This window comes from Macrotis lagotis, chromosome 7 (genome assembly GCF_037893015.1).
Source record: "Macrotis lagotis isolate mMagLag1 chromosome 7, bilby.v1.9.chrom.fasta, whole genome shotgun sequence".
NCBI classification, from domain to species: Eukaryota; Metazoa; Chordata; class Mammalia; order Peramelemorphia; family Peramelidae; genus Macrotis; species Macrotis lagotis.
In genome coordinates, this window is record NC_133664.1 from 219,499,769 (window position 1) to 219,526,408 (window position 26,640).

Sequence of the window (26,640 nt, forward strand, 5' to 3'; positions counted from 1 at the left end):
TTTGCCAAGGCAGACTCAGAAACTTTTTGAAAACAATTACAAAACACTTCTCACACAAATAAAATCAGATTTAAATAACTGGGCAAACAGCAACTGCTCATGGATAGGTCAAGCTAATATAATAAAAATGACAATTCTACCAAAACTAAACTACTGTTCAGTGCTCTACCCATCAAAATTCCAAAAAATTACTTTAATGAGTTAGAAAAAGTTGTAAATAAATTCATATGGAAAAATAAAAAGACAAGAATTTCCAGGGATTTAATGAAAAAAATACAAAATAAGGTGGCTTAGCCCTAAAATTATATTATAAAGCATTAGTCATCAAAACTGTCTGGTTTTGGCTAAGAAACAAAGTGGTGGACTAGTGGAATAGATGAGGTGCAATAGCAGGAAATGATTATAGTAATCTGCTGTTTGATAAGCCCAAAGAGTCCAGCTATTGGGATAAAAACTCTCTCTTTGATAAAAACTGCTGGGAAAATTGGAAGTTAGTATGGAGGAAACTTAGATTAGGCCAACACCTCATACTCTATACCACGATAAGATCAAAATGGATATAGGATTTAGACATTAAAAGTCATATTATAAACAAACTAGAAGATCAAGAAGTAGTTTACCTGTCAGATCTATAGAAAGGGGAGCAGTTTATGACTAAGGAAGAGAATCAATAAAAACAAACTAGATGACTTTGATTACATTAAATTAAAAAGCTTTTGCACAGACAAAACCACTGTAACCAAGATCAAGAGAAATGTAGTAAACTGGGAAACAATCTTTCCAACTAGTATTTCAGACAAAGTACTCATTTCTAAAATATACGGAGAACTGAGTCAAATTAAAAACAAGCCATTCCCCAATTGACAAATGGTCAAAGGATTTGCAAAGGCAATTTACAGGTGAGGAAATCAAAGCAATCCATAGTCATATGAAAAATTGCTCTAAACCATTACTTATTAGAGAAATGCAAATTAAAGCATCCCTGAGGTACCACCTCACACCTCTCAGACTGGCCAATATGAACAGAAAGGACAATGATAAATGTTGGAAGAGATGTGGGAAATCTGGGACATGTTGGTGGAGCTGTGAACTCATCCAACCTTTCTGGAAAACAATTTGGAATTACATCCAAAGGGCAACAAAAATGTGCATACCCTTTGATCCAGCACTACCACTACTGGATCTATACCCTGAAGAGATAATGAAAAAGGGTGAAAACATCACTTGTATAAAAATATTCATAGCATCCCTGTTTGGGGTGGCAAAGAATTAGAAATCAAGTAAATGTCCTTCAGTTGGGGAATGGCTTAACAAACTATGGTATATGTATATCATGGAACACTATTGTTCTATTAGAAACCAGGAGGGATGGGAATTCAGGGAAGCCTGGAAGGATTTGCATGAACTGATGCTGAGCAAGATGAGCAGAACCAGAAGAACATTGTACACCCTAACAGCAACATGGGTGTGATGATCAACCTTGATGGACTTGCTCATTCCATCAGTGCAACAATCAGGGATAGTTTTGGGCTATCTGCAATGGAGAATGCCATCTGTATCCAGAGAAAGAATTGTGGAGTTTGAACAAAGACCAAAGACTATTACCTTCAATTTACCTTCTTAGTCTATCAGACTATTACCTTCTTAGTCTATCAGTTATACTGACACTGATGATCACCCTCTCTTGTGATTCTATCTCCTCTATGGGTTTTGTTACATTTTTCTCTTCTAGTCCAACTTCTTCCTGGCTAACTACTCCTAAGTCTCCTTTGCTGTCTCTTCATTTACATCATGCCCCTTAACTATGGGTCTTCTCCAAAGCTCAGTTCTAGATTCTCTTTTCTCTTTATACACCCTCCCTCTTGGTAACCTCATTAGTTCCATGGCTTTAGCAATCATCTCTTTGCAGATAATGCCATATCTACATATTCAACCTAAACTTCAGTTCCACATCACCTACTGCCTTTTGGACATTTCAGAGTAGATATCCCGGAAACATTTCAACTCAACTTGTCTAAAACAAGGCTCGTTATCTTTTCCAGAAACTATCTTCTCTTAGAAACTTCCCTATTAATTCCAAATAATCCCTGTCAAAGACACCACTATCCTTCCAATTTACAACTTTTGCATTATCCTCCACTTCTCATTCTTTCTCACCCCACATCTTGCCAAATCTAATTATTTCTACCATCACAGCATCTCTCATAGCCAAAACTACCACTGTTCAGGCCCTTATGACCTCTCACCTAGTTTGTTGCAATATCCTTTTGATTGGTCTCTCTGAATGAAGCCTCTCTTCACCGTAATCCATTCTCCACATACTGTCTAAGTAATTTTCCTTAAGTAAAGATCCACTGTCAACATTCTTCTCAACCAGCAGCTTCCTATTGACTTTAGAGTAACATATAAACTACTCTGTTTAGTTTTTCAACCCTGATACAAATTGATTCAAACTATTTTTCCAACATTTCCCTCTCCCAAACTACAAACTAGTCAAACTGGTCTTCTCTTTGGTTCTTACTTACAGAGGTCCATCTCCAGCCACTTTGTCATTGTATCAGTATTCCTTCATGCTGAAATTTACTCCCTCTTTACATCTACCTCATATAGTTTTTCTTCCTTTAAGCTGCAATATTATCTTCTTCATGAAGCGTTTCCTGATCCCCTAATTATCCTTTTCTTCAAAATACCTGATATTTAACTACTAGATAGATTATATATATATATATATATATATACATTTTTGTGTATATGCAATTTATTAACTTTTTATTTATGCTCTTTATATTTTATATGTACTTATTCCCCTCAATAGTATATAAGCTCACTGTGAGCATGGATTGTTTAATGTTTTATATTTGTATTTCCTAAATTTTTTGGCCACATAATGAAAAGATATGACTCATTAGAAAAGATCCTAATATTAGGTAAGATTGAAGGCAAAAAGAAAAAAGATGACAGAGAATGTGATGAATAAATAGCATCATGCAAATCATAGACATGAGCTTGGACAGACTTCAGAAGACAGTGGATGATCTGGCATGTTATAGGTCATATGATCACAAACAGTCAGACATGACAATGACTGAACAATAAAAATTTGTATGTCTAGGATCTAGCACTTGATAGGCATTTGATAATACTTGTGAATTGATTGATTTAAATAGGGAACTGCTAAGGGTCCTTTTTGTGACAAGTTAAACTTGAACTACAGGAAGATTTTTTTTTTGGTATCTATGTTGAACACAAATCAGAGTAGGAATAGTTTAGGAGTTGAGTCCAATGAGGAGGTTATTGCAATAGTCCAGGTGAGAGGTGATTAAAGCCTAAACCAGGATGGTGGCTATATAACTAGAGGAAAAAGTGATGTATGCAACAAATATAGAGATAGAATTGATAAGGCAAAAGGAGGTGAAAGGGAGAAGAGAATAGAATCTACATGACTTGAAAGACATTTGTACTTCAATAAACATGGGGAAGTTTGGAGGAAAATAAGTTTAGGCAATATCTATGGAAAATCCATTTGGAAATGTCCAAAAGAAAGTTACTGTTAAACTTAACTCAGGAGAGATTCAGGTTGGACATATAGATTTGAGAATTATTCAATAAATTAATCCATTTGGTTGCTGATAAGATCATTGAAAGAGGGTATAGGACAGGTATGGGGCAAATGACAGCCAAATCCAACCCAGTCTCTTTTTGGATAGCCAGTAGCTGAGAATGGTGTTCATTTTTAAATACAGTAAAACTTTATTTAAAGGTATTAAAAAAAAACTATTCTAAGCTCCATGCAGAGTATATTTTTTGTGTTGACCATGGGCCACAGTTTGTTGACACCTACCATAGAAAAGAGAAGAGGACCCAAGAAAAAATTCTGGAGAGATATCTCTGTATAGTATGTGTGACAAGGATGCCAATTCAGCAAAACTGAGAAGAAATGGTAAAAGAAATAGAAGGAAAAGGGCAGAGCCAAGATGGCAGGCGACATGAAGGGATCCAGTCTTAGGAGGTCTCTGATAAAACCCATAAGCTAAGGACTCTAACTAAACTTTCGAGAGTCAGAACCCACAAAGGGACCCAGGGAGGCAGTTCTCTTACTCGAGGTAACCTGGAAAAGAGCAGAAAGGCTCTGCTCCCCAGGATTGGAGGGGCAGCCCACCCGAGGGGTGGCCCTCCAGAGTGGAAGAACTTCAGCCTCCCGGAGGCAGCCCCAAGGGTACTGGGAGCTGTGGCTCACAGCAGCAGGGGAGTCTCCCCAGGGAACACTGGGCACAAATTGGGGGAAATGCGGGGGACCCCTGCCAGAGCAAGCACATGGAGCCCAGCCCTCAGGGCACACAGCCAGCAGCTTGGTCTTTCAGCAGCTCAGACCGGAAACAGAAGCAGGTGGAGCTGGTAAGCAGGAGCCCCCAGGGCATGAGCCCATTGAGCTGAGGGAGGGGAGTGAAGAGAAAGAGGCTGCCAAACTCTGTCCTCTGCCCCTGGAACAGGACTCTGGGGCTCTGACCACATTTAGATGCTGATCCCAGTCTAGGCCCCGTGGCAGAGGGGGGAGCTTATGGTCATTCACAGACCAGGAGGGAGGACAGAGCCGCACACTCTGAGACCCTTGTGGGAGTGTCCCAAAAGCTCAGGAAGCACCCCAAAACCAGGCCCAGGCTGGGAAAATGAGCAAGCAGAGAAATAAGAGGAAGACTATTGAGAAATATTTTGCAAATGAGCCCAAGGATCAAAATCCTCCATCTGAAGATGACGAAGCACAAGCTCCTGCATCTAAAGACTCCAAGAAAAACAGAAATTGGGCTCAGGCTATGACAGAGCTCAAAAAAGACTTTGAAAATCAAATGAGGGAGTTGGAAGAAAAACTGGGAAAAGAAAGGAGAGAGATGCAGGAAAAACATGAAAATGAAGTCAGCAGCCTAGTCAAGGAAATCCAAAAAAATGCTGAAGAAAATAGCACGCTAAAAACCAGCTTAGGTCAAATGGATAGAACAGTTCAAAAAAGTTACTGAGGAGAAGAATGCTTTAAAAAGCAAAATTGGCCAGATGGAAAAAGAGATAAGAAAACTCTCTGAGGAGAACAAATCCTTCAGACAAAGAATAGAATTCAGGGAGATTGATGAATTTACCAGAAATCAGGAATCAATAATTCAAAACCAAAAAAATGAAAAATTAGAAGAGAATGTGAAATATCTCATTGAAAAAACAACTGATATGGAAAACAGACTTAGGAAAGATAATTTAAAAATTATTGGAATACCTGAAAGTCATGATCAGGAAAAGAGCCTTGACAACATTTTCAAAGAATTACTACAGGAAAATTGCCCTGATATTCTAGAAGCAGAGGGCAAAATAGAAATGGAGAGAATCCACCGATCCCCCAGAGAAAGAGATCCCAAAAAACCAACCCCTAGGAATATTATAGCCAAGTTCCAGAAGTCCCAAGTCAAAGAGAAAATATTACAAGCAGCCAGAAGGACACAGTTCAGATATCGTGGAGCTACAGTCAGGATCACACAGGACTTAGCAGCAACTACATTGGAAGCTTGTAGGGCTTGGAATACAATATACTGGAAGGCAAAAGAGCTTAGAATGCAGCCAAGAATGAACTACCCAGCAAAGCTGAATGTCCTCTTCCAGGGAAAAAGATGGACTTTCAATGAACCAGGGGAATTTCAAATATTCCTTTTGGAATGACCAGAGCTGAACAGAAGGTTTGATCTTCAGATACAGGACTCAGGTGAAGCATAGAGATTGGAGGAGAGGGGGGAAATATGAGGGACTTAATGAGGATGAACTGCATGTATAGAAAAATGATACTGATAATATTCATATGAACCTTCTCACTTAATAGAGCAGGTATAGGGAGCTTTTATAGTTGAAGCACAGGAGAAAGCTGAATTTGAAGATAAAATATGGTGTAAAAATGGAGTCAATAGAAAAAAAGGGAAATGGAATGGGAGAAAGAAAAAGGAGAGGGGGAATAGTCCAAGATATTTCACATAACAAGATTTTTTTATTACAATGAGCTATTGCAATGATATGGAAGGGGGGAGGAAAGGGGAAATGAGGGAACCTTTGCTCTCATCAGAGATGGCTAGGAGAGGAAACAGCATATATACTCAATGGGGTATAGACATCTGGAGTAAGAAGGAGGGGGGAGCAGGGGGAAGGGGTGGGGATGTGAATAAAGGAGGAGAGGATGGACCATGGGGGGAGAGTGGTCAGATATAACACATTTTCTTTTTTACTTCTTGCAAGGGGCTGGGATTGGAAGGCCTGCCCAGGACCATAGGGCCAGGTGGCTTCTGGGCCTAAGGGGTGGTATGGGGGCTCAGGGCTTCTTGGCCCTGGGACCAGGGATCTGTCTGCTGTGCCATTCAGCGACCCTACAGCAAAGTCAGAGTGAAAGGAGAGAGAAAATATAGTACATGGTAGTGGAGAAATAAGAAAGGAGGGAGTTGCGATCAGCAATGACAACGTTGGAAAAGTATGGAAGTAACTTTTGTGATGGACTTATCATAAAGAATGTGATCCACCCATGACAGAGTTGTTGGTGTTGGAACAAAGACTGAAGCACATTTTTTGTTATTATTATTTGTGGGGGGGTGCAGGGCAAGTGGGGCTGGGTGGCCTGCCTGGGACCACATAGCAGGGGGATCTTTGGGTGTCTGGGGCCGGATTTGGACCCAGGTGCTCCTGGCTCAAGAACCAATGCTCTGTCTGCCATCCAGCCACCCCTACTATTATAACTATTTTATTTTATTTTGGGTCTTTTTTTTTCTTCTTTTTGGTTTTTGCAGGGCAGTGGGGATCGAGTGGCTTGCATGTCACATGGCTGGGTGATTGTTGGGTTTATGAGGCTGGATATGGATTCGGGTGCTCATGGCTCCAGGGCTGCTGCTTCGTCCATTGCGCCATCTGGCCATACCTACAATTATTACTATTATTTTTTTAATTTTAATTTTTTTTCTCTCCCCTTTACTTTTTTCTCCCAAGCATGTCTATCTATATTCATGGGGGGGAGGGTTATTTTGTTTACTTGTAAACAAGAATATTTTATTAATGTAAAAAAATTGTACAAAATGAGAATAAAAAATAAATTTCAAAATAATTTTTCTAGCTCAATAAAGTAATATTTTGGGAAAAAAAGAAAAAAAAGAAATAGAAGGAAAACCCAGGAGAAAAATGTGCCATGACATCTGAGGGAAGAGAGAATATAGAGAGGAAGGAAATAATAGACAGCAGTATCAAAAACTCCTCAAGTCAAGAAGGATGAGTATTGTCCAAAAAGATTTTGATTCTTAATCACAGGGATTAAGAGAGGAGGGAAGTTACTAGTCATAGAACAAGAAAGTACCATTTAGACAAAGTAAGAGCTCAAAGATTATTTAGAGATCTAAATCAAACCCAAGATTTTATAGGGGAGAAAACTGAAACTCAGAAAGTTGTGTCACATTGGATTGATTCCCCATGATGGATAATTGGATCAATTACATTAGTTCCCATTTCATGGTGCAAGTCATATATTAAGACTTTATTAATTTAGACTAACTTTTCCTTAAAAGATATGGAAATAGTCATTAGATTTAATTGGTTCAAGAGATTAAGGCACTGGTTCTTGAGTCACATGAGTATTAAAAATAGGAAGACACAAAAATAATAGTTAACTTTGAGGTTTACAAAGCATTCTAATTTTATTTCATGTGATTCTCATAACAATCCTGTGAGTAGATGCTTTATTATCTTCATTTAATATATGAAAAAATTAAAGTTGAGAGAAAAGTGACTTGCTTAGGGTCACATAATTAGTAACTGTTTAAGGTCAGATTTGAATTTAGGTCTGTTTGTGGTAAGGTCTCAGTTTATTACACTATCTTAGGTTTCTGCAGACCAGCAGCTTGAACCACATTCAGAGTCTATGTTCAGTTGAATAGATGCTTTGTCTTTAATGAATGTTCTTGATCTGCTCTGAAATTCCTTTGTCAGTCTACTATGGCTAAGTAAGCCTTTGTTTCCCATTCTCTATGTTCCTTTCTAATCTTGGTTGCATCGGTTTCATTTGTGTAAAAGCTTTTTAATTTTATGTAATCAAAATTACCTATTTGGCATTTTATTTTTTTGCCAGGCAAATGGGGTTAAGTGGCTTGCCCAAGACCACACAGCTAGGTAATTATTAAGTGTCTGATGCTGGATTTGAACTCAGATACTCCTCACTCCAGGGCCAGTACTCTATCCACTATGCCACTTGCCCCCATTCAGCATTTTACAATGTTTCCTATCTCTTATTTGGTCATAAATCCTTCTCCTCTCCATAAGTCTGATAGATAAACTGTCGTTTGTCATCCTAATTGACTTATGACATCACCTTTTATGACTAAATCATGTACCCAGTTTGACTTTATCTTGTTATAGGGTATGAAATGTTGGTCTGTGTCTAGTTTCTGCCATATTATTTTCCAGTTTTCCCAGAAGATTTTGTCAAATAGTGAGTTCTTATTGCAGAAGATAGTCTTTGGGTTTATCAAATAGTAAATTACTTTACTCATTTTCTACTGTTTCTTTTTCTATTGTTTCCACTGATTCTCTATATTTCTTAGCTAGTACTAAACAGTTTTGATGACTACTACTTTATAATATAGTTTTAGATCTGGTACAGCTGGTACTTACTTTTTTTTTCATTATTTCCTTTGATATTCTTGATCTTTGGTTCCTCCAGATGAATTTTATTATGATTTTTTTGTAACTCTATGAAATATTTTTGTGTAATTTGAATAGTATGACATTGAATAAATAATTTAATTTTGGTAGAATTGTAAACTTAGCTAACCCATGAGTAATTGACATTTTTCCAATTGTTTAGATATGATTTTATTTGTTAGAAAAGGTTTTGTAAAAATGGAGTCAGGTGAAAAGGAAAGGAGAGGTAGAAAAGACTAAGATATTTCATATAAAAGAGTCAAGAAATAGCTCTTGCAATGGTATGGAAGGGGGAAAGGTAAGGGGGAATGAGGGAGCTTTCATTCTCATCAGAAATGGCTCAGAGAGTACACAGTGTACACACTCAATAGAATATAGAAATCTAGAAGAAAAATGAGAGAGGGGGTGGCTAGGTTGCGCAGTGGATGAAGCACCAGCCCTGGAGTCAGGAGTACCTGGGTTCAAATCTGGTCTCGGACACTTAATAATTGCCCAGCTGTGTGGCCTTGGGCAAGCCACTTAATCCCACTTGCCTTGCAAAAACAAAAAACAAAAAAAACAAAGAAAAAGGAGAGAAGGGGGATGGGGGAGGGGAGGGGAGGGGATGGGGGAGGGGAGGGGGATGAGGGTTATAGAGGAGAGGGTAGATCATGGGAGAGGATAGTCAGATCTAATACATTTTCTTTTTTACTTTTTGCAAGGTGGTGGGATTAAGTGGCCTGTCTGGAACCATAGAGCCAGGTAGTTGCTGGATCTCTGGAGTGGGACATAGACTTGGGGTCTCTTGGTTCTAAGACTGGTGCTCTGTCCCCTGCACCACTTGGCAGCCCTACAACATATTTTTGAAGAACAGAGTGAAAGGAGAGAGAAAATATAATAGATGGTAGTGGGGAGGAATAGATGGAGGAAATTACAATAAGCAACAAGCAACTGTGGAAAAATATGGAAGTAACTTCTATGATGGAATTATGATAACGAATGTAATCCACCTGAAACAGAGCTGATGGTATCAGACTAAAACACATTTTTTTCTCTTTCCTTCACTTTATTTCTCATGAGGTTGTGCATTTTTGTGAGGGGAGAGGTATTATGTTTACTCTTACAACAAGAATATTTTAGTAATGTGCAAATAAATTAAAGAAAATTTTAAAAATAAAATAAAAAAAGAATTGCTGGGTCAAAGGGTATGATCAGTTTTATTACTCTTTGGGCATAGTTTCATACTGCTTTCCAGAATGGTTGGATATTCATAACTCCACCAACAATGCATTAATGTCTTATTACTTCCACAACCTCTCCAACATTGATCATTCCCTTTTTGACATCTTAGTCAATCTGATAGATATGAGATGGAACCTCATAATTTTAATTTTCATTTCTCTAATCAGTAATGATTTTGAGCATTTTTTCATATGCTTATATATATAGCCTTAATTTCTTCATTTGAAAAATGTTTGTATCCTTTGACCATTTAAAAAAGATAACATTTCTCTTATGATATTGAATAATAGTGGTGATAATAGGACTCTTTATTTCATCCCTGATCTCTTTCTGGTTTAGGTATTAGCAGCATATTTATGTCATAAAAGGAATTTGGCAAAATTTCTTTTTCGCTTATTTTTTCAAATAGTTTACATAAAATTAGAATTAATCATTCTTTAAATGTTTGATCAAGTTCACTTGTAAATCCATATGATCCTGGAGATTTTTTCTTAGAGTTCATTGATGGCTTATTCAATTTCTTTTTTCTGAAATAGAGTTAAGTATTTAATTTCCTTTTTGGTTAATCTGGGCAATTTATATCTTTGTAAATATTCATCCACTTCACTTAGAGTATCAGATTTATTGGTATACAGCTGGAAAAAATGAATTATTACTTTAATTTCTTCCTCATTGGTGATGAATTTGCTTTTTTTTTAATACTGGTAATTTTGTTTTCTTCTTTTTTTTTTAAAGCAAATTAACCAAAGGTTTGTGTATTTTTTTGGTTAGTTCATAAAGCCAAATCTTAGTTTTATTAAGTCAATAGTTTTCTTACTTTCAATTATATTAATCTCTCCTTTGATTTTTAGAATTTTTAATTTGGCATTTAATTGGGGATTTTTAATTTGTTCTTTTCCTAGGTTTCTTAATTATGTGCCCAATAATTTATTGATTTCCCTTTTTTCTATTTTATTCATGTAAACATTTAGGGACATAAAATTTCCCACAAGTTTTGGTATGTTGTCTCATTATTATCATTATCTTGTATGAGCTTATTGTTTCTATGATTTGTTTTTTTTACCATTTATTCTTTAAAATTAGGTTATTTAGTTTCTAACTAATTTTACTGTACCTTTACATGGCCCTTTATTACACATAATTTTTATTTCTTCAAGATATGAAATGGGTATATTTAATATTTCTGTCTGGGTGCCATGCACTGCTGAGAAAAAGATAAATTCTTTTCTATCACCATTCTATTTAATCCAGGGGTCTACTATATCTAACTTTTCTAAAAAAATCTATTCACCTCTTTAACTTCTCTCGTTTATTGTATGGATAGATTTTTTTTTTAATTCTGAGAGAAGGAGGATAAGGTCCCCAACTAGCATAGTTTTGCTGTCTATATCTTCTTGTAACCCATTTAACTTCTCTAAGAATTTGGATGCTATACCACTTAGTACATATATTTTTAATATTGATATTATTTCATTGTCAATGGAGTCTTTTAGGAAGATATAGTTTCTTTCTTCATCCCTTTTAATTACATATATTTTTGTTTTTGTTTTGTCTAATCACTACTCCTTTTATTTACTTCACCTGAGGTATAATTTATCCGGCTCCAAACTTTTACCTTTATCCTGGGTGTTTCTTTCTACTTTGAATGTATTTCTTGTAAACAATCATATTGTTGGACTCTGGTTTTTAATTTACATAGCTGCTTCTGTTTTATGGGAAAATCCATCTCAGTCACATTCACAGTTATGATTACTAACTCTGTATTACTTTCCATTCTATTTACCCTCATTTTTCCTCTTCTTTCACCTTATCCCTCCTCACTAGTGTTTTGCTTCTGACTTCCACCTCTCTCAATCTACCTTCCCTTCTATCAGCCCCTTCCTCCCTTTTTTTTCACCTTTCTCCTAATTCCCTGTAGGGTAAGATAAAATTTTAAATCCAAATGAGAGTATATGTTATTCTCTCTTTGAGACAAATCTGAGCAAAGTAAGATTCAAGCAATTCTTGCCCCCCCTTCTTTACCTATAATGCAACAGGTCCATTGTACCTCTTCAATTGATGTAATTTACCTTATTCTACCTTCCCCTTTTTTTTCCTAGTATAATTCTTTTTTATGCCTTAATTTTTTATATCATCAAAACTCAAATTATATGATCAAACTCAACTTATACCCATACCCTCTAAGTATACTCCTTCTAATATAGGTATAATTCTCAAGAGTTACAAGTATCATCCTCCTAAGTAGGAATATAATCTATATAATCTTATTGAATAATATTTTTTTCCTTTTAATGTATCTTTTGAGTCTTGCATTTGAACATCACATTTCCTGTTCAGTTTTGGTCTTTTTATTTGGAAATTTGAAAGTCACCTATTTCATTGAATGTCCATCTTTTCCTTGAAAGAGTATGTTCGATTTTGCTGGATACTGATTCTTTGTTGCAATCCAAGTTCCTTTAACCTCTGAATTATCATATTCTAACTAGATCTTCTTAGCTTTTAATATTGATTCTGCCAAGTCCTGCATAATTCTGATTGTGGTTCCTTAGCATTTGAATTGTTTCTTTTTGACTGATTGCAGTATTATCTCCTTGATCTGATAATTCTGAAATTTGACTATTGAGGTCTTCTCAGGTGAATTCTTTTCAATGACTGTTTTATCCTTGGTTCTAAGATATCAGAGCAGTTTTCCTTGATGATTTCTTGAAAAATATTGTCCAGGCTCTTATTTTGATCATGGCTCTTAAGTAGTCCAATAATTTAAGAATTATTAAGATCTCAATTTATTTTCTAGGTCAGTTTTTTTTTCTAGTGAGAAATTTTACATTTTCTATTTTTTTTTCATTTTTTGATTTTGTTTGACTGATTCATGATGCCTCATAGAGTCACTAACTTCCACTTGCCTAACTCTAATTTTTAATAAATTATTTTTTTTAGTTAGTTTTTGTATCTCCTTTTTTTTATTTGGCCAAGTGTCTTTTTAAAGGGGTTGTTTTCTTTTGTCCAATTGCCCAGTTGTATTTTTTTTTTAGGTTTTTGCAAGGCAATGGGGTTAAGTGGCTTGCCCAAGGCCACACAGCTAGGTAATTATTAAGTGTCTGAGGTCGGATTTCAACTCAGGTACTCCTGACTCCAGGGCTGGTGCTCTATCCACTGCGCCACCTAGCTGCCCCTCTTCAGATAATTTTTGTGCTTCCTTTTCCAAGTTATTGACTCATGCCTATCTCTCATTTCTTTCTCCAATTTTCATACTTCATTTTTAAAATCCTTTTTGAGCTCCTTCAAGAGAGGAGACCAATTTATATTCACCTCTGGTGCTTCACATGTAATACTTTTTCTATTGTCCTATTTTGAGATGATGTTGTAATCTTCTTTATCACCATAGTAACTTTCTATGGTCAGGGTTTTTTCTGTTTCTGTTTCTCACTCATTTTGAACTCTGTTACTAGGCCACAGTGGGTGCTATCCAAACTTCTTATGCTGGGGGTCAGTGGCCTGCTCACATACTTTCTGTGTTGGGGACTCGGGTGCTAACAGCTCTCCCACTGAGTTGGAATTGTCTGATCTGGATGCCCTGGTTTCACAGGGGTTCAGGGTTCAATTTGTCATCTGTACTGGTATCATCTCATAGCTGGCCTGCTAAATCAGGACCAGGGGACTCAGTTGCTGATCTTTGCTGTGACTGAGAGCTTCCCTCTGTCTTTCCTACCTACACTGGACAATGTTCCCCCTCCATCCAAGTAAGATAGACCATCCAAGTAAGACAGACCTTTCCTGAATTCCTTCCAAGATTTCTTAAGGTGGAAAATACTCTATTCTGTCTTCTTCTTCTGAGGATAAACTGGGAAGATCTCAGGGAAGTTCCTGGCGTCTCTCTGCCATCTTTCAGAGTTTTACAGTTACTGTTCTTACATATAGTAAATTACATCTTAGTAAGTCCTTTGCTTTAAGCTAATTGCATCTGATGGCTATTAAAGGTAAACTCACTGATGGGGGCTCATGAGTTATAATTTTAGATAATAAATCCATAGGATTTCCTAGTAAGTGTGAAAGTAGTTAGATACCTTCTGTAGACATACTCTGAAGGGGATGCAACACATTTCTAATCCTATTTTGCAGATGAGAAAAGTGAACTTAGTGACTTGCCAAGAATCACACACTTAAGCTAACAAGTAAGTGTCAAAGCTGGAAGACAAAGGCAAGTCTCCCCGACTCTGAGACTGCATTTTTCCCCTGTTTTAAGTCGAATTTCTGCCTGGGAAGGGATATGAGTAGAGCTCTGGAGGACTACTGCCCAAAACAGGATTATAGTTTTCTATCAAGGCTGCCTCTAAATTCAGGTCACTTAATTAGTTAAAAAGGAAATGGGGGGGGGGGGCGGAGCCAAGATGGCAACAAAAAGGGATCCAGTCTTAGGAGCTCTCTGATAAAATTCATCAGCTAAGGACTCTAACTAAACTTTCGAGAGACAGAACCCACAAAGTGACCCAGTGAGGTAGTTCTCCTACTCAAGGTAACCTGGAAAAGAGCAGAAAGCCTCTGCTCCCCGGGGTCGGAGAGGTGGCCCACTAAAGGGGTGGCCCACCAGAGCCAAAGAACCTCAGCCTCCCGGAGGCAGCCCCAGGGCACTGGGGGTCTCAGCTCACAGCAGCAGGGGAGTCTCCTGAGCTGCACCCCGAGGAGCACCGGGCACAAAGTGGGGGGAACAGCGGGGGACCTCTGCCAGAGGGAGCACATGGAGCCCAGCCCTCAGGGCACTCAGCAAGCAGCATCCTCTTTCCCCAGCCCTGATCCAGGAAACAGAAGCAGGCGGAGCTGGTAAGCAGGAGCCCTCAGGGCATGAGCCCATTGAGCTGAGGGAGGGGAGTGAAGAGAGACTGCCTAGCTCTGTCCTCTGCCCCTGAAACAGGACTCTGGGGCTCTGACCACATTCAGATCCTGACCACAGTCTAGGCCCCCCCCATAGAACAGCAGCCCCCCCCCCCACATCAGCCCCTTGGCAGAGGGGGGCGCTTATGGTCATTCACAGACCAGGAGGGAGGACAGAACCTCACACACTGAGACCCTAGTGGGAGTGTCCCAAAAGCTCAAGAAACACCCCAAACCAGGCCCAGGCTGGGAAAATGAGCAAGCAGAGAAACAAAAAGAAGACTATTGAGAAATATTTTGCAAATGAGCCCAAGAAGGACCAAAATACTCAGTCTGAAGATGAGGAAGCACAAGCTCCTGCATCTAAAGACTCCAAGAAAAACAGGAATTGGGATCAGGCTATGATAGAGCTCAAAAAAGACTTTGAAAATCAAATGAGGGAGTTGGAAGAAAAACTGGGAAAAGAAAGGAGAGAGATGCAGGAAAAACATGAAAATGAAGTCAGCAGCTTAGTCAAGGAAATCCAAAAAAATTCTGAAGAAAATAGCATGCTAAAAACCAGCTTAGGTCAAATGGATAGAACAGTTCAAAAAGTTACTGAGGAGAAGAATGCTTTAAAAAGCAAAATTGGCCAGATGGAAAAAGAGATAAGAAAACTCTCTGAGGAGAACAAATCCTTCAGACAAAGAATAGAATTCAGGGAGATTGATGAATTTACAAGAAATCAGGAATCAATACTTCAAAACAAAAAAAATGAAAAATTAGAAGAAAATGTGAAATATCTCATTGAAAAAACAACTGATATGAAAAACAGACTTAGGAAAGATAATTTAAAAATTATTGGATTACCTGAAAGTCATGATCAGGAAAAGAGCCTTGACAACATTTTCAAAGAATTACTACAGGAAAATTGCCCTGATATTCTAGAAGCAGAGGGCAAAATAGAAATGGAGAGAATCCACCGATCCCCCAGAGAAAGAGATCCCAAAAAACCAACCCCTAGGAATATTATAGCCAAGTTCCAGAACTCCCAAGTCAAAGAGAAAATATTACAAGCAGCCAGAAGGACACAGTTCAAATATCGTGGAGCTGCAGTCAGCATCACACAGGACTTAGCAGCAGCTACATTGGAAGCTCGTAGGGCTTGGAATACAATATACCGGAAGGCAAGAGAGCTTAGAATGCAGCCAAGAATGAACTACCCAGCAAGGCTGAATGTCCTCTTCCAGGGAAAAAGATGGACTTTCAATGAACCAGGGGAATTTCAAAGGTTCATTTTGGAATGGCCAGAGCTGAACAGAAGGTTTGGATTGGAGGAGAGGGGGGAAATATGAGGGACTTAATGAGGATGAACTGCATGTATTCCTGCATAGAAAAATGACACTGATAATACTCATATGAACCTTCTCAGTTAATAGAGCAGGTAGAGAGAGCTTTTATAGTTGAAGCACAGGAGAAAGCTGAATTCGAAGATAAAATATGGTGTAAAAATGGAGTCAATAGAAAAAAAAGGGAAATGGAATGGGAGAAAGAAAAAGGAGAGGGGGAATAGGCCAAGATATTTCACATAAGATTTTTTTTTATTACAATGAGCTATTGCAATGATATGGAAGGGGGGAGGCAAGGGGGAATGAGGGAAACTTTGCTCTCATCAGAGATGGCTAGAAGAGGAAACAGCAAATATACTCAATGGGGTATAGACATCTGGAGTAAGAAGGAGGGGGGAGCAGGGGGAAGGGGTGCGGATGTGAATAAAGGAGGAGAGGATGAACCGTGGGGGGAGAGTGGCCAGATATAACACATTTTCTTTCTTACTTCTTGCAAGGGGCTGGGAATGGAAGGCCTGCCCAGGACCACAGGGCCAGGTGGATTCTGGGCCTAAGGGGTAGTATGGGGGCTTAGGGCTTCTTGGCCCCCGGACCAGGGATCTCTCTGCTGCGCCACTCAGCTACCCTACAGCAGAGTCATAGTGAAAGGAGAGAGAAAATAGAGTACATGGTAGTGGAGAAATACGAAAGGAGGGAGTTGCGATCAGCAATGGCAACATTGTAAAAATATGGAAATAACTTTTGTGATGGACTTATCATAAAGAATGAGATCCACCCATGACAGAGGTGTTGGTGTTGGAACAAAGACTCAAGCACATTTTTTGTTACGATTATTTGGGGGAGGGTGCAGGGCAAGAGGGGCTGGATGGCCTGCCTGGGGCCACATAGCAGGGTGATCTTTGGGTGTCTGGGGCCGGATTTGGACCCAGGTGCTCCTGGCTCAAGGGCCAATGCTGTGTCTGCCACCCAGCCACCCCTACTATTATTACTATTTTATTTTATTTTGGGTCTTTTTTTCTTTCTTTTTTTTTTTGGTTTTTGCAGGGCAGCGGGGATCAGGTGGCTTGCATGTCACACGGCTGGGTGATTGTTGGGTTTATGAGGCTGGATGTGGACTCAGGTGCTCGTGGCTACAGGGCTGTTGCTTCGTCCATTGCGCCACCTGGCCATACCCACAATTATTACTATTATTATTTTTTTATTTTAATTTGTTTCCTCTGCCCTTTACTTTTTTCGCCCAAACAAGTCTATCTATATTCATGGGGGAGGAGGAGGGGTATTTTGTTTACTTGTAAACAAGAATATTTTATTAATGTAAAAAAAAACATTTGTACAAAATGAGTATAAAAAATAAATTTAAAAGGAAAAAAAGGAAATGAAAAGTATTATTCCCTTGAGGACCCAATTCACAAAATCAAAATGCCCTGGAACAAAATAATAAGCCCAGGGACAAGGGCTAAGTAGGTTAAGTGAGTAATCTCAGAGAGCTAAACCACTAGCAGATTGGAAGCAAGAGGGGATTTCACTGAGTTACAATCCTCAAATAATTACTGAATTTTATTTCAAAAAGTTTGTTCAAGCCTGCATTTACTTTTCCATTGGAGATGGACTATGCATTAATTTTTATCCATTTAATAATAGTTCCCTCCAATCCCCCCCCCCCCCATTCAGCAGCAGATTCTGAGTTAGAAGACTTGGAGCCTCAGGCAAGTCACTTTATCTCTGAGCTTCCGTTTCTTCATTTATACCTATCTGTGATTGTTCATCTGTTTTTCCTCCCCAGAGGAAATTATTTCCAAAGGGTGCCCAGCTGGATGTCAGGAAAAATAATTCCAGATAATTTGAATAACCCCACTGTTGCCTTGAGGGACTTATGGGGAACCAGTCAGAGAAAAACTGGGATACTTTGTCAAATTTTTAGGCTTGCTAGAAATGATGGAATGAGTATTAGGGCATAAGTAAAAGAAATTTTAGGGTCACTTACTCAGATTTATTCAAGGATAAGGGATGCTAATTTCTGTTTCTGATTCCTGTACAAACTTTTTTGCTTTGTTTTTGCAAGGCCACAAGACCTTGGTAACATATTTTCTATGGCAAGTGAGAGAGCTGAGGAGTTAAGGATGATTCCTAGTTTGCAGACCTTGGTGACTGGGAGAACTGTGTGTCCTCAACAGAAATAGGAGAGTTAGGAAGTGGGAAGTTTTGGGGAGAGGGAAGATAATGAGCACAGTTTTGGACATGCTGAATTTAAGATGTCTGTAGGACATCCATTTTGAAATGTCTAATGGGTAGTTCAATATACAAGTCTAGAGGTTAAAAGAGAGGTTAAAGCTAGCTAAACAGATCAAAGTTTTATTAGCAAAGCAATGATAATTGAAACCATGGGAGTTGATGAATTCATCAAGTGAAATAGCATAGGAGGAAAAGAGAAAAGGGTAGGTAGGCATGACCTGAATGAAGATTCAGCAAAGAAGACTGTTAAAGTGTGCCCAAAGAATTAGGAGAACTATGATAGAGCAGTATCAAGGAAACCTAGAGAGAAGAGGGTGATTGATGGTATAAAAGACTACAGAGAAATGAAGAAGCCTGAGGATTGAATGAAGGTCATTAGATTTGGCAATTAAAGATTACTGGTTATTTAGGAGAAAATTTAAGAGAGAGTAAAAGGAAAGAAAGTAAAGGTATCAGTTATAGGTAAGTTTCTCAATGAATCTAGTCACAAAAGGGAGAAGGGATATGGAATAATAACTAGAGGGGATATATGGATCAAGTGAGGTTGGGTTTTTTTGAAGATAAGGGAGACTTAGGCATTTTGTAGGCAATAGAGAAGAAGCCAATAGAAAGGGAAAGATTGAAGATAAGAGAGAGTGGTAGTATAAGTAGGAAAAAGGGGAAGAACTGTGTGGTATTTACAGGCTAGCTAGGTGAGAAATCTTTCAAAGTTTACTTTTCATGCCATGTAAAAGGAACAGAGAGCTTAGAATATAATAGTCTAGAAGGTAAAGGATCTAGACTTACAACCAAGAACCTAAAAAATTATCCAACAAAACTTGGAAAGGGAAAGAAATAAAAATTCATTAGGTAGAGGGGGGATGGAGAGAAAGAGTGGGGAAAATTATCTCATGCAATCAGCCCATGCTTCTAGACATTATATAGAGATAATGAAGAATGAAAGAAAAACTATTATTAAATATTTGCCAGATGCCAAGCTCTGGGATAAAAATACAACAGTGAAGATAGTACCTGTCTTCAAGCATCTTGCATTTTAATCGGGACACATAAATACACACACTTATGTAAGTGGTGTTACCAAGATGATAAATAATACCATAGAAGAGTAGATTGATGAACTCTTCCCAGTGACAATGAAAGAGTGGATTTGATTTCTATTTGGCTATTGACTTGGATAAATGGACCTCTTGGCTATTTCCTACATTTAGTATTTGATGATTCTGAATCAGAACTTAACTTGAAACTGAAAACCCATATTCCTTAGGTTAATAATATTTAAGGGGTAGATAGATATAATTCTATTTGGGTATACCCTCTCTGTGAGGAGAGGAGAGTGACCAAACTTTTGGCCTCTACTTCCTGCTTCTCTGCCTGGCAGGAAATAAAGTCTTTTTTGGTGAAGAGTTGGGAGAGAAGAGGCTAGAGATGTCTATCTAAACCATACAACAATACTCCAGTGCTATATGTGGCAGACAGACTAAATATATCTGTTAGATCTAAGAGTTATAAATTTCGGTTTTTATTTAAAGGCTATGGGTTTATGGGTATGGCTAACTTACATTAGATTATACAATATGATTATGTCACATTTCTATGCTTATGAGAAATCCAAATAGGATGCATGCCTTAGAGCACAGCAAATGTAATATAATGTCTTCCATCTCCTTAAAGGGTAAAACCTTCTTTTCAAATCTCCTTTGTTTCAGTATTAATTGCAAACACAGGAATACAAGCAACTAACAGATTTTATATCAGATATTTGGACTTAAATTATAATGCAAAGTACAGTTAGGACATAAATCAGATAAATGCCATTGGCTTTGCTTGGGTAGCCAGCAAGTAGGAGAGATTGTCTCACCACCTGCTCCTCCTCTGAGCTGAGTAGGAAGGAATTTAAGTCTCATAGCTGGCCCTGTAGTTCAATGGGATTTAAGTGACATTTGAGCTAATCATCTTAGAGATAAAAAAAAACACCCAGGCAACTTTGGCAAGTAAATCTTCACTAGTGTGTCATTCACTCTTTTCCTTCTCATACCATTGGTTTGAATATACACTATTTTACAATAGCAGTCAGTCAAAGTTCTAGAGGAAAAGACGAGTAGGAAAATAGGCATTCAACCTACCTACCACCCTTGATACAAATGGAGTACAAGATTGAATCCCTTCTGTTTCGACCCAAAAATTTGAATAAGTTTTTTTAAAATGCTACCAAATTGGGGCAGCTAGTTGGTGCAGTGAATAGAGCAATGGCCCTGGAGTCAAAAGGACCTCAGTTCAAATCCTACCTCAGACACAAACCACGCTTAATCTCATTGCCTTAAATAAAAATAATTTTTAAAAATTCTACCAGACTGATGAATTCTGAGACAGTCCATTTGATCATTTTCTGACATCTCTATGACAACTCCATAATGGGTCAGTGACTTGGGAGCAAAAGGGTTATAATTGATTCACTTATTTGGGGATTTAATCTCATTTCTTCCTCACTATTTGACCTTAAAAGTCAACAGACTGCCTCAAAGAACAATCAGGTGTTTGTTCAGTTGTCTGTGGGAATGGCCTGCACTTTTTGAACTACCCTATATGAAGGAAGAGAATAGCAATGGCTTACCATCTCCTGAAACTCTGGGTCAACTATAGGCCTCAAGGGAATATGCCATCCAACCACTGACCTTATGCTAGGGTCAGAAAGAACAGAATGCCAAATAACCTAGGGACACAATGATGAACAGCTCATAAAAAACAACTCATAAAAAAATCAGAGTGCTTAGTCCAAGTAAATGCTGCCTTTTAAAAAAATTATTATTATTACTGGAAATTTCAATTCAAATTACCTTGGTTGGTAAAATAAGAAGGAAAGAGGAATTACAGAAAAAGTAGAAACCAAGGAATATAAAAAGCTGTCCATTTTTCTTCTAAAACAAGGCTAGATTAAGGGGGGGGAAGATAACAAGACAATGTTAAGGAAGGGAATCTAAAGAAACAGAAAACTTACTATAAATATAACAAAAAATATTTGTCTTAGCTGATGAGATCATTGCACATGATCTCATGATAGGAATATTTTTGTTGCTTTCTTTTTTTTTTTTGCAAGGCAAATGGAGTTAAGTGGCTTGCCCAAGGCCACACAGCTAGGCAATTATTAAGTGTCTGAGACAGGATTTGAACCCAGGTACTCCTGACTCCAGGGCCAGTGCTTTATCCACTGCGCCACCTAGCCACCCCCTTGTTGCTTTTTCTTAATAGTGACTTGGAAGAGAGCAGAAACAAGAAGAGAACTCTAGACTGTTATCTAACACAGCATTACATTTTTAATGATATGCAGTCCAAATCATTGAGAACTATCATGGTCATCCCAGACACTGGTTCTCCATGTCACTTCAGCCTCCACCACCTTCTTTCATCAAAACTTCACTGGATACTTGCTTATCTCATCTTCTGAGGGAGGTAGGGAAGCTAATATGGAAGTGATAGATAGCCCTGAGGTTAGGGTAGAGAAGAAGAAGCCACTCAATAGTCAAAGACAGAAAGAGAGTGGTATGCTTTTCTCTGAAGGATATTAACAAAAGATACTTTGGTCCTAGGACTTCCCCTCACAAAAAAGGAATGATTATTCAAATCTTCAATAATATAAATAACTTGTATTAACTTATATAGTACTTGAGAGGTAGAGAAGAAATATGACAATCCCTGACTCAAGGAATTTGCTCTTTGGTTCAGGAAATGGGCCCTTCACATATGAAATAGTCTACTGGCAATTAGTGCTACAGTGAAAATATTAGATATTGCAATTTTGAAAAAGAAAGATATGAGGGAAAGGGGACTTGTATTATTAAGGAAGGATTTCTGGAAGAAGCAGGTTTGTATTTTGCATTGAAAGACTAATTGTAGGTTCCCAACTTTCCCAGCATCATGTAGTCAGGAGCCACCATCATCTGTTTTGTTATCTATCTATCTGTCTGTCTGTATATACATATATATGTGTATATAAATATATATATAGTCTTTTCCTTCTAATTTGGTAGTCTAGTCACCTTTTTTCCTCTAAAATCTAGTGCATCTAGAACAATGGTTCTCAATTTTTTTTCCTTTTCTTTTTGCTTATGGAATATTCTTCTTTATCATGAAGAATCCTGGACATTTAAGTTGATAAAAAAGGAGTTCCAAGAAGTAGGCCTAGGATTTATCTGCCTCTCCTCTTTCCTTACCTCCTCACCTTCTTCATACATCCTCAAAATTCACAGCATCCTCAATTAGGGCTACAATTTTGATCTTCCCAACCCCAAAGAAGAGCTGACAGGAAACTTTAGCTGTGGATAACAGCCAAATAATGTGGAAATCTCAGTATTGAAAGGAGGAATATAGAAAGATATGGAGAAGGCCAATGAGATGAAATTTTGCAATAGATTAAGTTTAACAATCACTTCTAATTCAGAAAGATATTTTTTTTAACTCTGTTGGGTCATAATGTAAATTACAAGACCAAAAGGGACTAATTTATGGTAGAGACCAACCCAGGTAAATTATAATATAAACAAAATTTGGGACATAACTAGAGAAGAGTTTTGGCCTACTAAGGAACATTGCATGCCCTTTGAGAACTATTGATCTAGTCTCTCTGTACTCTTGATAAGTCAAAGCCTAGACAGTGCAAATGATAAGGAATATATGATTTCTCTTCTTAGTCTGACTAGACTGATCCACAAGCAACAGCAAAAATTTTTTTTTGAAACTTTAAAGTTGGAGAGTATGTTTACATCTAAATTGAGAAAAAAATTTATTCTCTGAGAGGTAGCTATGGAGTAATGGGAAATCATTGAACTAGCAATCAGGATACCTGGATACCAGACCTGCCTTTTCTACTACTTTGGTTAGTTAGTTTTCCCCTCCAGGCTTCTCTTCCCTTCTCTGGGCCTAACTTTTCATTCCTGCAAATGAAGATGTTTGGATTAGCTGTCCTGTAAGGTTTCTTCCTTCTCTATTATTTTATGTACTCTAGAATATTTGATTGGCTTACGCCTTCCTAAAACAACCTTCACCAAAGGTCCAGAATAGGGTACAGATTGGAAAATTTCTGACAAAACCAGAGATATTTCTGGACTATTAGGAAAGAAAGAATTTTCTGAATCCTGGCATTTTTCATAAAGCCTCCTTTCTTCTGATAGGAGGACAATATTGCTGATAAAAGTAGAAAAGAAATATTAGGGTCCTTACTACTTTCAAGAAGGCTCTAGCTGACAGGCTAAGGAAGATTATGTATGGACCATCTAAGTTCCAGGCAGGATAAGTAGGGATAAGGCCCTTGTTGGTACTGGCAAAGTTATTTTTGAAACTGGAATTTCTTGTGAAACTGCTTCCCAAAGAGGCAGTTTCTTCTCCCTGCCCTTCCCCCCAGTTATGGCTTCCTGCCACTACCCTAGATTACTTCAGCCCTTCTGGGAGAGCAAAATTCTTAATCATAACCTTCCTCCTCTCTACTCAGCCTCCTTATCTGCTTACTGTGGAGGTAGAACCAAGATAGATTGGAGAAAGTCAACAAAGCTTTTCTATAATAGCTAGGCCATTTCCTCTCTGCCATATCTCAAAGCTGTAGATAAGGAAATAAATGCTAATACTCTACAACTGATTTTTTTTTCAGAATACTGGGATGATATAGGAATCATCTAGAATGACTCCCAAATGCTTTAGTAAGGGAGGGTCTGGAGGCTGTCTTCATGTTCTTGGATGGCATTGATTAGCTGGAATGACACTGTATCATTGGCTATTTTGGTACAAGGGTATTTTATGCTCCAATATTCTGATTCCCTCATTGCAGTGGAACTATCATAATCCACAAAAAGAACAGGACGTATAAAGTTTTGTGGATCTTGTACTGTCCTGATTTTTGAAAAACTGGTCTATGGGAAAGTGATGCTGCCACTTTGGGGGCAGCCTCTTGGGACACAATTCTAATTAATTAATTCATTTCAGGAATGTTGAGGGTGTAGGTGTTGAGGATAGTGATGATTGCCCCAGGCCTCACATATGGAATGCCACTAGGCAGTTAGCAAGAAGCAAAAAGAATTCACGAAACCAGTGAAACCAGGCAACAGAAAACTGGTTGCCAGATGTAGCAGGTGGTCAAAGCCATTCAAGGAAGGGATAGAGCAGAAAAGACTGAAGAGTCAGGACAAGAAATGACTGAGGGGAGGGAAGATATGATAATATATAGTAAAAGGTTCTTGAGATAAAAACATTAGTAAAAGATTTGGTGTATATAAAGCTCCTTATATGGAGGTCTCTTTTTATAGATATTTTCCCTTAAAGAAAGGAGATATAAGACCTTTAAAAAAAACAGTTGGATTTCCAAGATGCAAACAATCTTGTGTAAAACCCTTTATGGTGGATTTCATAAAGTGAAGGAATATGAGCTGGTTAGAGTACATAATTACCCCAGGTTGCTATCCTAGTTTTACTCTTTATTCCCTATGTGAGTTCAGGCAAAGTGCTTTACCACCATATGCCAATCCTTGGCTGTGTCATTGATAAGTATGTCACTGGGGAGTTGGAATTTGTTAAGCAAATTGAATATCTAGCATGAGAAACACTGTGCAGATCAAAAGTCTTATTGTTTATTTATCTTTCTTATTTTCTTTTAATGTCACTGTTCATTGCTTTATCTATACTTTATCTGGAAATAAACCAATACAAAATCTTACTATATAGATGAAACATGTACCAACTTATGGAAGTGAGTTGGCTTTTCATGAGACATTTATGATATGGTACTATTATTACCTTTAAAAAAAAACAATAAATGAGTGGTAACACATACTTGCGCAATATTTAAAAGGCTAACAAAAGCATATTATTTTGTCCAAAGGGAACAGAGCCTATTGGGGGTCATGTCAGCTTATGTCACTAGATCTTTTTCAACATTCCAACATTTCCCTAATAACTTTCTAAGTAGTCACCAAATTTTGACCAACTACTGTCATTTTAAAAGCATGTTAGATACCTTTAAAATGATTTGTTTATTGTTCTATTATCTGGAAATGAGGTCTTTGTTTTAACTCAGTCACTCAGCACTTCAAGTTTATTTGTAGGTTCCACAAGAGCATATCGAAATAAAATTAATCCTCAGAAAAGTCATATTCAAAAATATATGTTCTACAACTTATATTTATAATATTTCTGAAATGATTTGTTTATTGTTCTATTATCTGGAAATGAGGTCTTTGTTTTAACTCAGTCACTCAGCACTTCAAGTTTATTTGTAGGTTCCATAAGAGCATATCGAAATAAAATTAATCCTCAGAAAAGTCATACTCAAAAATATATGTTCTACAACTTATATTTATAATATTTCTGCCAGGAGGTTTCATCATAGGTCCTTGAATCACAGATATTTCCATCAATTAGAAAACTTTAGTCTTTCAAAAAACCTGCCAAAAAAACCCTAAAAAAAATCCCCCCTAAACAAAAAAACCCCACAATCTTAGATTGTAGTTCTTTGATCTTCTTCTTCCCTATCCTCTCTCTAACCCTTCCTTCAAGAGTAGGAAGTTTATTTCATTTGCAACTCTTCCTTCCCCAGTATTATCCTCCTCCTCCTTGAGCACTGCACTCATCTTCATTTATTTTCTTATTGAGTTTTTTAAAAAATCTTATTTATTTAAGGCATTGGGGTTAAGTGATTTGCCCAAGGTCATACAGTTAGGCAATTATTAAGTGTCTGACAGATTTGAACTCAGGTCCTCCTTACTCCAGGGCCAGTGTTCTATCTACTATACCACCTATCTGACCCTTTCTAATTGAGTTTGATATATTTATTTTTTTTAGGTTTTTTTGCAAGGCAAATGGGGTCAAGTGGCTTGCCCAAGGCCACACAGCTAGGTAATTATTAAGTGTCTGGGAACGGATTTGAACCCAGGTACTCCTGACTCCAGGGCCGGTGCTTTATCCACTACACCACCTAGCTGCCCCGAGTTTGCTATATTTCTGCAACAAACTGTAAGTATATGCATGTGTTCAACTCTCATTTGTCTATTTAAGACAAGAATGAATATCATCTAATGCCTGCTTTCCCCTTCTCCATATTTATATACTTTTCTTCTCATGAATTCCAATTATTAGAAATAAATTTTTGTTTGTATCTGATTTTTGTGAGCTATTATTATCATAACACTTACTTCAGTACCAGGGTGATCTGTGATTCTATTAGTGTGGGTGTTTCTTCTCTATATGACTAAGTTGGTGATCTTTGAGAGTTGCTGTGGCCAAAAACATTCCTCATCTGTGGCCAACCTAT

General features: G+C 37.7%; 1 protein-coding gene across 1 annotated transcript in view; it reads left to right on the forward strand.

Moving 5' to 3' along the window:
• The window catches only part of MICAL3 (microtubule associated monooxygenase, calponin and LIM domain containing 3), a 347,386-nt gene that overhangs the window by 13,531 nt on the left and 307,215 nt on the right, over positions 1–26,640 (forward strand). The gene's annotated exons all lie outside the window — the stretch shown is intronic.